Here is a 12,309-nt window from a genome sequence, read left to right as displayed (position 1 = left end):
ATCTGCCATTTATTCTATTTATAAAGGCAGGTGAAATAAAGAGAAATTCACCCATCAGTATTTCTCAGACTTTCATATGTCTACCTCCCATGCTTAATACATCATATTAAATACCATAAATGATCAGGAAAAATATATCTGTCACTGTCTACTGTGAGGACCACATCATCTAGATGACATGGATAACCCAAAGACATATGATCAGAGGCTTGTCACTTTCTGAGCATCAGTCTCCTCCTCCCTAGTGTTCATGAGAAGCCTGCCCAATGGCTGTCTGAACTTAGTTAGTACCCACAACCCGCTCATCTCAGAATCTCTGCCCAACCCAAAGGCTATTCCAGATTCATTATCAGCTGCCAAGCATTCCCACAGCTCTCTGATAACAACCCCATCATCCAAGAGCAGGAGGAATGAGTCCACGTCATCACAAAGATGTAGCTCATAGCTTAGTAGCTTTGGGATGTAACTCCTCAACAAGGTCTGGGCTATGATAAATTATTCCTCTCCTCTGAAATCCATTTCTTCTTTCATATGCAGGTTTCTTCTTCATAGTTTTCTAATTATAGAGAAAGGTTCCATTTCTTTACTTTGACACCTCTTCGCTATGACACGAGTTTCCCTTAAGTGTTTGTCCATCTCTACATTGAGGAAGCTAGCTTGGGATTGTCTTCTGAATAAGCTCACTTGCCTCAGATCTCTGCGGCGGAGGATCCAGATGCATACCTGAATCTTGCTTAGCCTTGCGTGACTATGGTATAGACATAAGGTATAGACTATGGTATAGTCACGTGGTACAGTGGCCCCTTACTGCCTGGCACAATACCCTAGTTACCTTAAACAGAGACTCAACCCATCACCCTGATGAAGACCCAAGGCATCTGTTCTCAACCTGTTGGTGCCCACCTTTTAGCAGGGGTCACCTAAGACCATCAGAAAACACAGATATTTACATTACAAAATTACAGTTAGGAAGTAGCAGCAAAAATAATTGTATGGTTGGGGTCTCCCAATATGAAGAACTGTATTAAAGAATTGCAGCATTGGGAAGGCTGAGAACCACAGCTCTAAGGTCTCCTTAGAAGTCTTGCCTTGGTGTAATTTGGGTTTAGAGGTTCCAACAACCTCTGCTTTCAGTTATTTTTTCCTATGTGTTATTACTAGACTGGTTACACAGAGGACTTTCTAGCCTTCCAATAGCTCTCAACATTTCACATACACCAACTACAAATCAATAGTTTTGTTTGCTGTAAATCAATAGTTTCTAGATCTTAAGTTTATATAATACTTTATAAGTTACCAAAAAACGCTTTGGGTAATCTCGTTGAATTCTTGCAATTCTGAGATTTTACATGTGACGGCACAACAGCTCAACACACTATACTGACCTGTGTAAAAATCATGTAGCCAAAATTGAAGATGATGCAGTTTATGTTATACTGGCAAGCCACATGATGCTTATGCTTACAGCACAAAGCCAGCATCTCCCTCACATCCCTCAACCCCCTGGAACAACCATCCCGTCTCAAGACTCACATTGCTACTCATAGGTACACAGGCATGCTGTTTGGACCTCTGACAAACCTATCTCCATGATTAAGCAGCATTACTTTTTAAATGCCACCATCTTTAATACTTTAATGACAAATGTTTATCTTGTCAATGCCAATAAGTGTGAATGCCTCCCCAGAATACTAAGCTAGTGAGATTCCTGACACTACAGTAGCAAAAAGCAGAAGAGAAAGTCTAAATCAGTCAGTGCTGCTTGACAGAAGTAAAGAGATAGCACCAGTCTGTGGGACACTCAACTCTGTTCTTTCCCAACTCCACCTGCCTCCATATCTCCTCACCATCTTCTCTGCTTTCAAGGTTTGTGCCAGAGGGTGTGAGACGCAAGCACATTGTTTATTTCTGATATTTTAAAAAAGAAAACCTCATTTTCAACAATACCACTTCAAAGGTGTCTACAAAAAGTTTCCGTTTTTTGAGTGGTTTTGACAAATTTTGTTACAGCCAAGAGAAGTAAGATACACCGTGAATTTTACTTGTATTTTCTTGTGTCAAGACATTAACCATGGAGATGAAAGTATACCCCTGATGGGGACATTGTTTTCTAAAAGCTCAACAAAGGTTCATATATAAATCTCAAAGACACAGCCTTTCTGTCCTGCAGTCTCAAAACTCTTCTTTAGAGGTTCAGAACCCCAAATTTAAAAATAAAATTAAGGATTTTTTTATTTTATTCAGTGACAGAATATAAAGTCACAGAAATGAAGGACTGGAGAGATGGCTTAGCAGTCAAGAGCACTGCTGCTCTTCCAGAAGGCCCAGGTTCAACTCCCAGCACCCTCATGGCAGCTCACAACTGTTCCTAACACCTGTTCTCAGGGATCTGACACCCTCATACAGACATACGCAGGCAAAACACTAGTGTACATACAATTAAAAATCAAAAATGAAGAACTAGCTTTACACACACATACAAGAAGTTGACAACTTTATTGGTCATCTTTAAAGGCAGCAGCATTTTGTTCTGTGGCAAGTCTGGTAAAGTTTCACTTTAAAATTAAGCACATTGAACAACCAGGAACAAACATTAATCATAACAGAATATTTTACACTATTCTAGAAAAATACATGGACCCTCTCTCTTGCAATGTTTTATTGTCCTCTCTGACTGACTGTCCTGTTTTGTTTTGTTTTTCATTTTTGTTTTTGTAGACCAAGCTGGCCTCGAACTCACAGAGATCTGCCTGTGTCTGCCTTCTGAGTGCTAGGATTGAAGGCGTGTGCCTCCACTGCCTTTATTTACCTTGTGAGTGTGGAGTATGGTCTAATCAAAGCTCTCATGATGAAATGAAAAAACAGTAGCCATTATGAGGTCACACGAGACTACAATACAAAGGTTACATAAACATAGCGTGCAATGTTGCCACAGTTAATTTGATAACCTGGGCAGCTGCTAAGTCAATAATGGGTGTTTAGTGTACGAAGTGTGCTAGGCAAGGCATGATTCAATATTTATTGCTTCCAAGCAGGTTTCAACATTTCTGAAGTCACAGACCCCACAATAAGATAACTTTGCAAAAGATGAAAAGGGGGACCTGAAAGTGTGAGTGACGGCAAAACCCCGGGAGGGAAGAACTCAAACTTGTTCAGGGTTGGTCATTGCTGCAGCATCTGGCCATCTGGCATGTGACAGGACACTCCTCCAAGCTGTTGCTCTACCCCCAAAGGGCCAGACTGACATCTCAGAATTTGATTTAAAGATGGTGTTTGCTGTGAAAAAAATATCCTCCAATTAGTTTTCCTCTAAACCAAGGTGTATGGGTTTTGTGGTAAGGAGAACTAGAAGGAAAAGTGAGTTGTACATATGGGCAAAGGTAAATCAGAAACAAAAATGGACATTTGCCATTTTTACCTACTGTGGAATGGCCAAGTGGCCAATACTTGCTGGTTGGAGCCATGCTCTGACCTCTCTGTACAGATAACTTAGCCCAGATAAAGAGTACTCATTAAAACAAATCCATCAATTTCACTTTAATGTGATTTTTTTTTTTTTTTGCCTATTCATTTATTCACTTGTTTTCTAGTCATCACACATGTCCTGATGCTCTACGTACCAAAACTCTTGCTAAACATTAGAGATAAAGCTTTAGATATGCAGAGCCGGGCATGGTGGCACATGCCTTTAATCCCAGCCCTCGGGAGGCAGAGGCTCACTGTGAGTTCAAGGGCAGCCTGGTCTACAAAGTGATTCCAAGACAGCCAGGGCTAACACAGAGAGACCCTGTCTCAAACAAACAAAACTTTAGATATGCTATCTAAGACCTAGGATGAGTGTTGTTGTTGTGTTTAGGTTTTGTTTTGGATTTTTTTGTTGTTGTTGTTTGTTGTTGTTTTTCTTTTTTTGAGACAGGGTTTCCCTGTGTATCCCTGGCTATCCTGTACTCCCTTCTAGACTAGGCTGGGCTTGAATTTACAAAGATCCACCTGCCTCTGCCTCCACAATGCTGGGCTTAAAGGTGCGCACCACCACACCCAGCTCCAGACAAATGATTTAGTAATTACAATCAATACCAGACATGTTTTATGGGAATTGTTCAGACTTGGGATAAAAAGACACCCTTCCTGGAATAAGCAATAGGACTGTAAGGAAGAATGGACACTTAAAGAAACTAAAATGTTTCAGGCAGAATGAATGAAGCAGCAAAATTAGGGAGCTGAAAGCCCTTTATTCTGCTTGCGGGGTAGGTCTTTGCTGGTTGAGGGTAAAAAGGTGGGCAGACATAGTGGGAGATGAGTCTGGAAAGACGAGCCGCAGTCAGACCAGAAAATCACCACAAATACAACTCAGAGACTGTGTATAATGTGGAAATGGAACCCACCCAAGCAGTCATGTAAATGAAATAATTGTTTTCCCTGGAGATAGAGCGATGTGCAGTCTGCCTCCATGATGGACAGTAGGCGGCACTCCCTCGTAGCCTGCCTTTTGTTTCTGCTGCCCTTACTACTACGGCTCTTGTCTAATCCTTCCCTCCTAAGGCCATCTCAAGTCTCAAGTTGGCTGTGTCAGCCTTCTCAAAGGCTTTGCTAGGCAGGGAGGTGAAAAATGAGAAAACAAGCAGCAGAAGACACTCTTGCAAATTAGTTCCCATTTTGCAAATCTTTTCTAGGTGCCATGCTCTAAATTTTGGCTCCTAGATCCATGAATTTAACTTGGTCATACAAGCATAACTTCTGCAAGGGATGCCAGGAGATGTACGGTCTTAATCTGTACCAGATTGCTTTCCCTAACAAAAATCAAAGCTCTGATCACAAAGAAGGAGAAAAAGATTTTTAGAGCGACTGCTAGTCTTTTTCATGCCGCACCATGTTAACACCGTTTAGAGATCAGCGGCCAGTTCTTCATGTATATCCAGCTAAGAAGCTGCCAGCTTGGAATACACACAAGTCATTGTGTTAAGGCATATGTATTGCTTGTATGCGCTTTAGTTGTAAAGAGCTTAAATTATTATTATTATTATTATTATTATTATTATTATTATTATTATTATTATTATTATTATTATTATTATTTAGTTTTTTTATATATGAGTGTTTTGCTTACATGTATGTCTCTGTAACAGTTGTGAGCCTGGTACCCTCAGAGGCCCGAAAGGGCATTATATCCCCTGGAGATGGAGCTACAGACAGTTGCAAGCCTCCATGTGGGTGCTTGGAATTGAAGCCAGATCTTTTGGAAGACCGGACAGTCCTCATAACTGCTGAGACATCTCTCCAATCCCTAGCTGTAGGTTCTTTATTTCTTTTGTTCCTTCTTTTCTTTTCTTTTCTTTCTTTCTTTCTTTCTTTCCTACTCGCTCTCTCTCTCTTTTAATAATCATAAAGGGATGTTTAAGCTTATCATTCTTTTTCTTTTGTGTCTGTTGATGTATTTATGTTTTGGGTTTTTTGTTGTTGTTGTTGTTTTTCTTTCATTATGTCAATGTGATGTGTTTTTTAATTTGTGTATGTTGAACCATCCTTGCATCTCTGGGATACATGCCTCTTCATCTTAGCAAATGGTTCTTTCAATGGACTACTAAATTCCATTTACTGTTTTGTTCGGTGATGACTCTTTTCATGTGTTCATCCAGAATAAGGACCCGTAGTTGTCTTTCCTTATAGTGTCTTTGGCTCTGGTATGGAATAATGCTGACCTCATATATAAGTAATTTTGGAAGTATTCCTTCCCTATAGATTTTTTTCTTTGAAATATTGAGAAACATCCAGTGTCATTTGTTTAAGTGCTCATTAGAATCCATCAGGAAAGTCGTTGGTCCCTGAGCATCTCTCTATTGAGCTCTTTCTTACTGCTGAGTCATGTATATGCTCAGGCTTCTGCTTTCTTAAAGATCCGGCCTCCGTAAGTTAGTTCCGGGAACTGAAGGGTTCATCTCTGCCGTGTTATCCATAATTGCTCACAGCAAGTGTTCATCACCCTTTATATGTCTGTGGTTTTACTCTTGATTGTTCTTCCGCTGCGGATCTTGTCTGAATCTTCATTAATTTAGCTAAAGATTTTTTTTTTCAAATTTTTTCAAGAAACCAACTTGTATTGAGCCTTTCCTTTCCTTTTGAGGTTTTGATATCTTATTCAAGTTTTAGGTGATAGTAATTACATCACTTAATTACACCTGATGGAGAGGAGCTAATTCCATGCAAAATGGAAGACTCTATAATGTACCTATTAAACAGCTAAAAAGAAGGAGGAAGAGGAGGAGAAGAAGAAAATAGTGTGGTGAGGCTATAACAGAAGTCAGTTTAGATCTCTAGTGTTGCCATGGTATGACCACAATCATTTGCCCTGCTCAGATCTGGAGATCACAGAAGTTGTTTCATACTCTGATGCAATGGGGGAAAAAAGAGAGAAGAAATGAGAACTATACCATAACACGAGGAACAATTTAGTCCTGAATGGCTGGCTCCATCACGCCATCCTGCTCCTCCCTAAAATGCGCCCTGAAGGGTACTTTTGGTGTAAAACAAGTAACTGATGGGCTAGGATGGGAACAGCGCATGACAATCTGTCTAAAAACGTCCCTTTCACATAGGTGCGCACACGCTTCTCAGCAGTTAGGCCTGGGACACCAGGGCTTGATGCTCATGACGTCACCGTTTCACCTGCGGACTTGATATAGACTAAGAAAGCCGGCACATCCCCCCTTCCACTTGCAGAAGGCCTCCTCCCTAGCCACATTTGCAGCTAGAAGGACCCTCTCTGGAATGGGGTGCCATTCTCTTGCCTTTCTGGTCTCTACTTGAGTTATTTCTGTTCTGATCCTTAACATCTCCTTATTCTCTTCTAGTTATTCGGGGAGTCTGTTGTTCAATATAGGTATTTATTGCTACAAATCTACCTCTTACGAATTGGATTGCTTTGGCTACATCTTACATTGTTTGTCACTGTAAGCTTTGCTATATTGAGTTTCTATTTTCATTTGCCTCAAGATTTTATTTTAGTTCCCCTTCTGATTTCTTCTTTGATACATTTGAATTTTCATGAACATATTCTTTAATCTACACACATTTGTCTATTTTCTATTTTCCTCTTTCTAACTCACTTCTAATTTGATGCTGTTCTGATTAGAATGTGTGTGTTCTTCCATTTCTGTCTTTGTAAACTGGAAAACCAGTTTGCATTCTACCTATTTTCCTACTAGAGATAAAGTGGCTTTGTGTGTACTTGTTTAGTCCTTTATTTTAAAGCTCAGGTCCAATGTTTCTGTTTAATTTTGTGTCTAGATGATCTGTTCATTGCAGAAGGGGAGGTGCTAAAGTCCTGAACAACTACTGCATTGTTGTCTAGTTCTCAATCTAAATACATTAACATTTGCTTGTATTATTTATTAGATCTTTGTTTCTATGTTGAGGATAATCTCTCTCTCTCTCTCTCTCTCTCTCTCTCTCTCTCTCTCTCTCTCTCTCTCTCTCTCTCTCGCTCGCTCTCTCTCTCTCTCTCTCTTTGCAGGATTTCTCTGTGTGCAGTTTTGGCTTTGTAGATCAGGCTGGCCTTGAACTCACAGAGATCTGCCCGCCTCTGCCTCCTGAGTGCTTGGATTAAAGGTGTGTGCCACCACCACATGGCCAGTAATTCTTGTCTCTTCATATGTTGATATCTGAAATATTAAAACCACAATGAAAGTAATTAAATTAGGACCACTCTAATACCGTGATGATTGTGTGCGAATTACTTATATGCTTTCTGTAAATTTAAAATACAAAACTACTAAATATAACTACAGCTTCATTGTATGATGAACTTTGTCTGTTTTTCAGTTTTTTACTTAATGTCTACTTTTTTCTGAAATAATTATGTCTACTTCTCTCATTTGGTTACCACTATAGGGAGTGTGCATGCGTGTGTGTGTGTGTGTGTGTGTGTGTGTGTGTGTGTGTGTGTCTGTCTGTCTGTCTGTCTGTCTGTGTGTCTATGTGTGTTACTGCATGTGTCTATGTATGTGTGTCTGTATGTGTATGTTTGTGTGTGTGTGTGTGGGTGGGTGTGTGTGTCTTGAGACAGAGTCTCACTATATAGCCTTGGCTGGCCTACTCAATACTTAGATGAGGCAGACCTTGAACTCATAGACATCCACCTACCTTTGTGTCCCAAGTGAATACTGGCATTAAAACCATGGGCAAAATGCCAAGCATATATTTTACATACCTTTATAGTATACGTGTGTTCTAACAGCCAAAGTCAATCTCTTGTAGATGGTACACAATGCTTTATTGTGATGAATTGGATTGGCATGGTTTACTATCCATTCAGCCATTCTCTGTGGGTGTGGGGATTGAATCCATATGCTTTCTATATTGTTAATGACAAATAAGGGCTGACTGTTGCTATCTGGTTAGCTATATTCTGAATATAGAAGATCTTTTATTTTTCTTATCCTTTCTTGATGCAATGATTTTTATACACTGATATGGATTTGAGTCCCTTTTATTTTATCTCTACAGTTTTTACTGTGGGAAGCATAGTGTACCTCTTAAAATTTTTCATGTTGTGGTTATCACAAAGTTTGCAGACAACAGTAGTAATAACAGCCTACTTAAGTTGATAACAACTTAAACTGCAATAAATATCTATACTATTTCTCCATTCCATACACATTTTGTTTTTAATGTCACAATTTACATATTTTTGTATTTATATTTATAACCAAATACTTTAGCTATGTTAAACAGAATATACATAGTTCTTTTAACTTTATACCAGGTATATGTTATTTATATTAGAACAATATAAATGTGACCACTTATTTTACCTGTGATCTTATACTACACTGTATGTTTTCAAATTACTATTTTGTGTCCTTTTGTTTCAGCTCAAAGGTTTTTTTATGTTATTTTCCTCAAGTCACATTTAGTGGTGATGGACCACATAGTTTTTATATATGGGAAAGCCATGGTTTCCCCATTTTTGAATAATGTTTTTTCCTAACACTTTCAAAATATCCTAGTCTTTCCATGAACTGCATAGTTTCTTCTGAAAACTCTTCTAGCTTTAGGCTAGTTTTCTTTGTATGAGAAAACTTTTTCTTTTTTACCACTTGTAAGAGTTTCTCTTTCTTTAATTTTTGAGAATTGGTTATAATATGTCTAGATGGAGTCTTCTTTGAATTGGACTTAATTGAAGACCTTTGACCTTCATGTGTTTGGATGTTTATACATATTTAGAAAGTAGCCATTGTTTTTAATTTTTAATAATTTAATTTAATTTTATGTGCATTGGTGTTTTGCCTACATGTACGTCTGCATGGGTGTCAGATCTTGGAGTTATAGACAGTTTTGAGCTGACATGTAGGTGCTGGGAATTGAACCTGGATCCTTTGGAAGAGCAGTCAGTGCTTTTAACCACTGAGCCATCTCTCCAGTTCCCCAGTTTGGAGGGCAGGCTGGCTTGCTGTGGTGGTGGCTTTGGTGTTTGAGATAATGTAAGCATACACCATGTGTCTCTGAAGCCAGATCTACAGCTCCTGCTTGGCTGTGAGGAGGAAAGTAGCTGCAGCACCCAGAGTTAGAGCAGCACAAGAGAGGATCCTTTTATTACAGATGATGAAGCACCATCTCCTCCACCTCAGGGTCCATGGCAGTGATAGTTATGGATTATGTCAGTGACAAAGTCTGTTGGTGTCCTCTGTCCAGCAGGTACAGAGGAACCGTGGTGGCAGTGTCCTAAGGTCCACACTCACATTCTCCACTCTTCATGGTTTCTCACTACTTCCAAATGTCTCAAGTGAGCTTTTCTCCAACACTTCTCTCTCTTTTCTCCAGTTATCTGCCATCTTCCTGAAAGTTCCTCACTAGATCTTCCAGTCCTCTGAAGATGCTTTTCTTTGTTCACAGCTGGCTAATTGTTACTGTTGGTGATTATTATTTTTTAAAGGAAAGTGAAAACCCACCCTGTCAGTAGAAATTAGTGTTACTTTCCTCAAGTTTTAAATAAGAAAACAAAAAGCCATTTAGTAATAGTCTAAGAGATACCATTTATCCTACTCATTTTTTTAGAAACACATAAATTTTAGCTTTCTATACATCTTTTACAACTACCTATATCTTTGTTGTGTGTGAAACAATCCCTTTCATGGTACAGACTGTGGTTTCTACAAGAAGCAAGTAAAAATACTAAACACCTAAAATGTCACAGATTATGACTTGTTCTCAAGGTTTCATTGAGTCCTCATAGTTGGCCCCTTAAGAGGCTTCTCTCTTTTTATTTGCATTATGTCACAGGATGGTAGTTAGTAAGAGACTCACAATTAAGTAATTCATCAAAGGATTCAGTTGCTAAGTGGCAATAAAAGCAAACTCCAACTTGAACACACTCCAAATTGTGGGACCTTTCTACCAATCATATTATGCTGCTACATGACAAAAAAAAATAAGTCTTGCTATGCATTCCAGACTGGAATTTCCATCCTCCTGATTCTGCCTACTGAGTATTATGATTATAAGTATATACCACTGCATCTGGCCTTCTGTCACCTTTCTAGTATCTCAGACTCTCCAGGTAAATTAAAGGAATAGGTACCTCAGCATTTAATATCTTTATTTACTGCTTATAAAACCATAGTCTCTACCCTGAAAGACCTTATTTCACACACACCAAAGATACAGGTACTTGTGAAAGGAAGTACAGAAAGTAATTAAAGGGAAATTTTAAATGACCTGCTTGAATAAGCTAATTTAAACTTTCTATATTGTGATAGTCATCTTTCTGTCACTATAGCAAATGGCCAATTTAAATCAACATTAAAGAAAAAGTTGCTTTGGTTCACTGTTTCAGAGGTTCTAGCCTTTGTCCTGGTGGCACCATTGCTTTGGAGCTGATGGCAAGGCGGTAAGTATATCACAGCGAGAATGCATGGCTGAGCAAAAACATTCACTTTGTGGTAGAAAAGTGAAAAAAGAAAACAAAGCAAAATCAAGACTAAGATACCACTATTACCTCTGTGCTGGAGAGTTTTGTGTCAAATTGATAAACTCTAGAGTTAGCTTAGAGGAAGGAACCTACATTAAAAGAATGTCTTTCTTTCTTTTTGGGGGGGGGAGGGGATTTGGTTTTGTAACAGGATTTCTCTGTGTAGCCTTGGCTGTCCTGGACTTGCTTTGTAGACCAACCTGGCCTCGAACTCACAGGCAGCCTCACAGAGGCAGCCTGCCTCTGCCTCCCGAGTGCTGGGATCAAAGGCGTGTGCCACCACACCTGGCTATGTGAGGGTTTTTTGTTTGTTTGTTTTTGTATTACTAATGATGCAAATAATAACAACATATGTGACATTAGAATGGAAAGTATCTGGGTTTTAAAATGACTTTAGATGCCCTTAGTATATTAGCAGTGGCGCTGGTGAGTCCACAGAACAGTTCTGGCAGTGCAAACACCTCAAGGCTAGGCAGCTAGTGAGTGATGGCGGAACTTTGGGAAAACGAGAAAGAAGAACATTCTCGAAGAGAGAAATTGTTCCCTTGCTGGAGATGGTTTCTAGCCTGCCAAAATTAAGACCTCTCTGTTGCTTTATTGTCCAAAGCATTGAGAAGTTTATCATTGTTTAAATATTGGAAACTAAACTCAACCTAGCAAAGAAAGATAACATACATAGGCCAGATCATGGCTGACTGGGTCCTAGGTCTGGTCTCTGACATAGAGGGAGAAGAAGGCTGGAGATGCCTAAACACCACCAGGGCCTCAGCAGTAGACAGAGAAAGAGAAGAGTGTAAAGACTGTGAAAGACAGAAGACAGAAGAGGTGAGCTGAGGGAAGGGTCTCGGGAAGGGAGCGGGGGTCGGGGGGGGGAGAAGAGAAGAAGGGGACAGACAGAAGGAAAGGGAAGGAGAAATAACAAGAAAAGAAGGGAGAAAAGAGAAGGCAGGAGAAGAGAAGGGAGGCAAGGGAAGAAAAGAAAGGAAGACAGTGTGGGGCAGGGAGACCAAGAAGCTGAGAATAAAGAGCACTAAGGGAAGAGAGAGTCATTAGTATCATGCTGTGGTGTGTCACAGATGCCACTCATACTTGTGACTTCCTTTTGAGACAGCGAATAAGAACGACCAGACAGAAGGGACATAGTTCTCAGAGACCATCCAGGGCTAGATACGACACAAAAAGACCCCTTGTGAAAGAAGGGCAGTATGTACGTGAAAAGACTCTGCATAGTCAGTTCCCTTGAGCTGTGAGATCCAGTGCCTTTCCAAAAGCAAAGATGAGCTTTACCAGCTCAACCATGCCCTAGCAGAGGCAGGTAGGAAGCCAGAAAGCTTGTCCCATGC

The sequence above is a fragment of the Acomys russatus genome, chromosome 6, assembly GCF_903995435.1.
Source record: "Acomys russatus chromosome 6, mAcoRus1.1, whole genome shotgun sequence".
Classification (NCBI taxonomy): domain Eukaryota; kingdom Metazoa; phylum Chordata; class Mammalia; order Rodentia; family Muridae; genus Acomys; species Acomys russatus.
The sequence above is the reverse complement of the archived record's forward strand: the minus strand, read 5'-3'. Positions refer to the sequence as shown.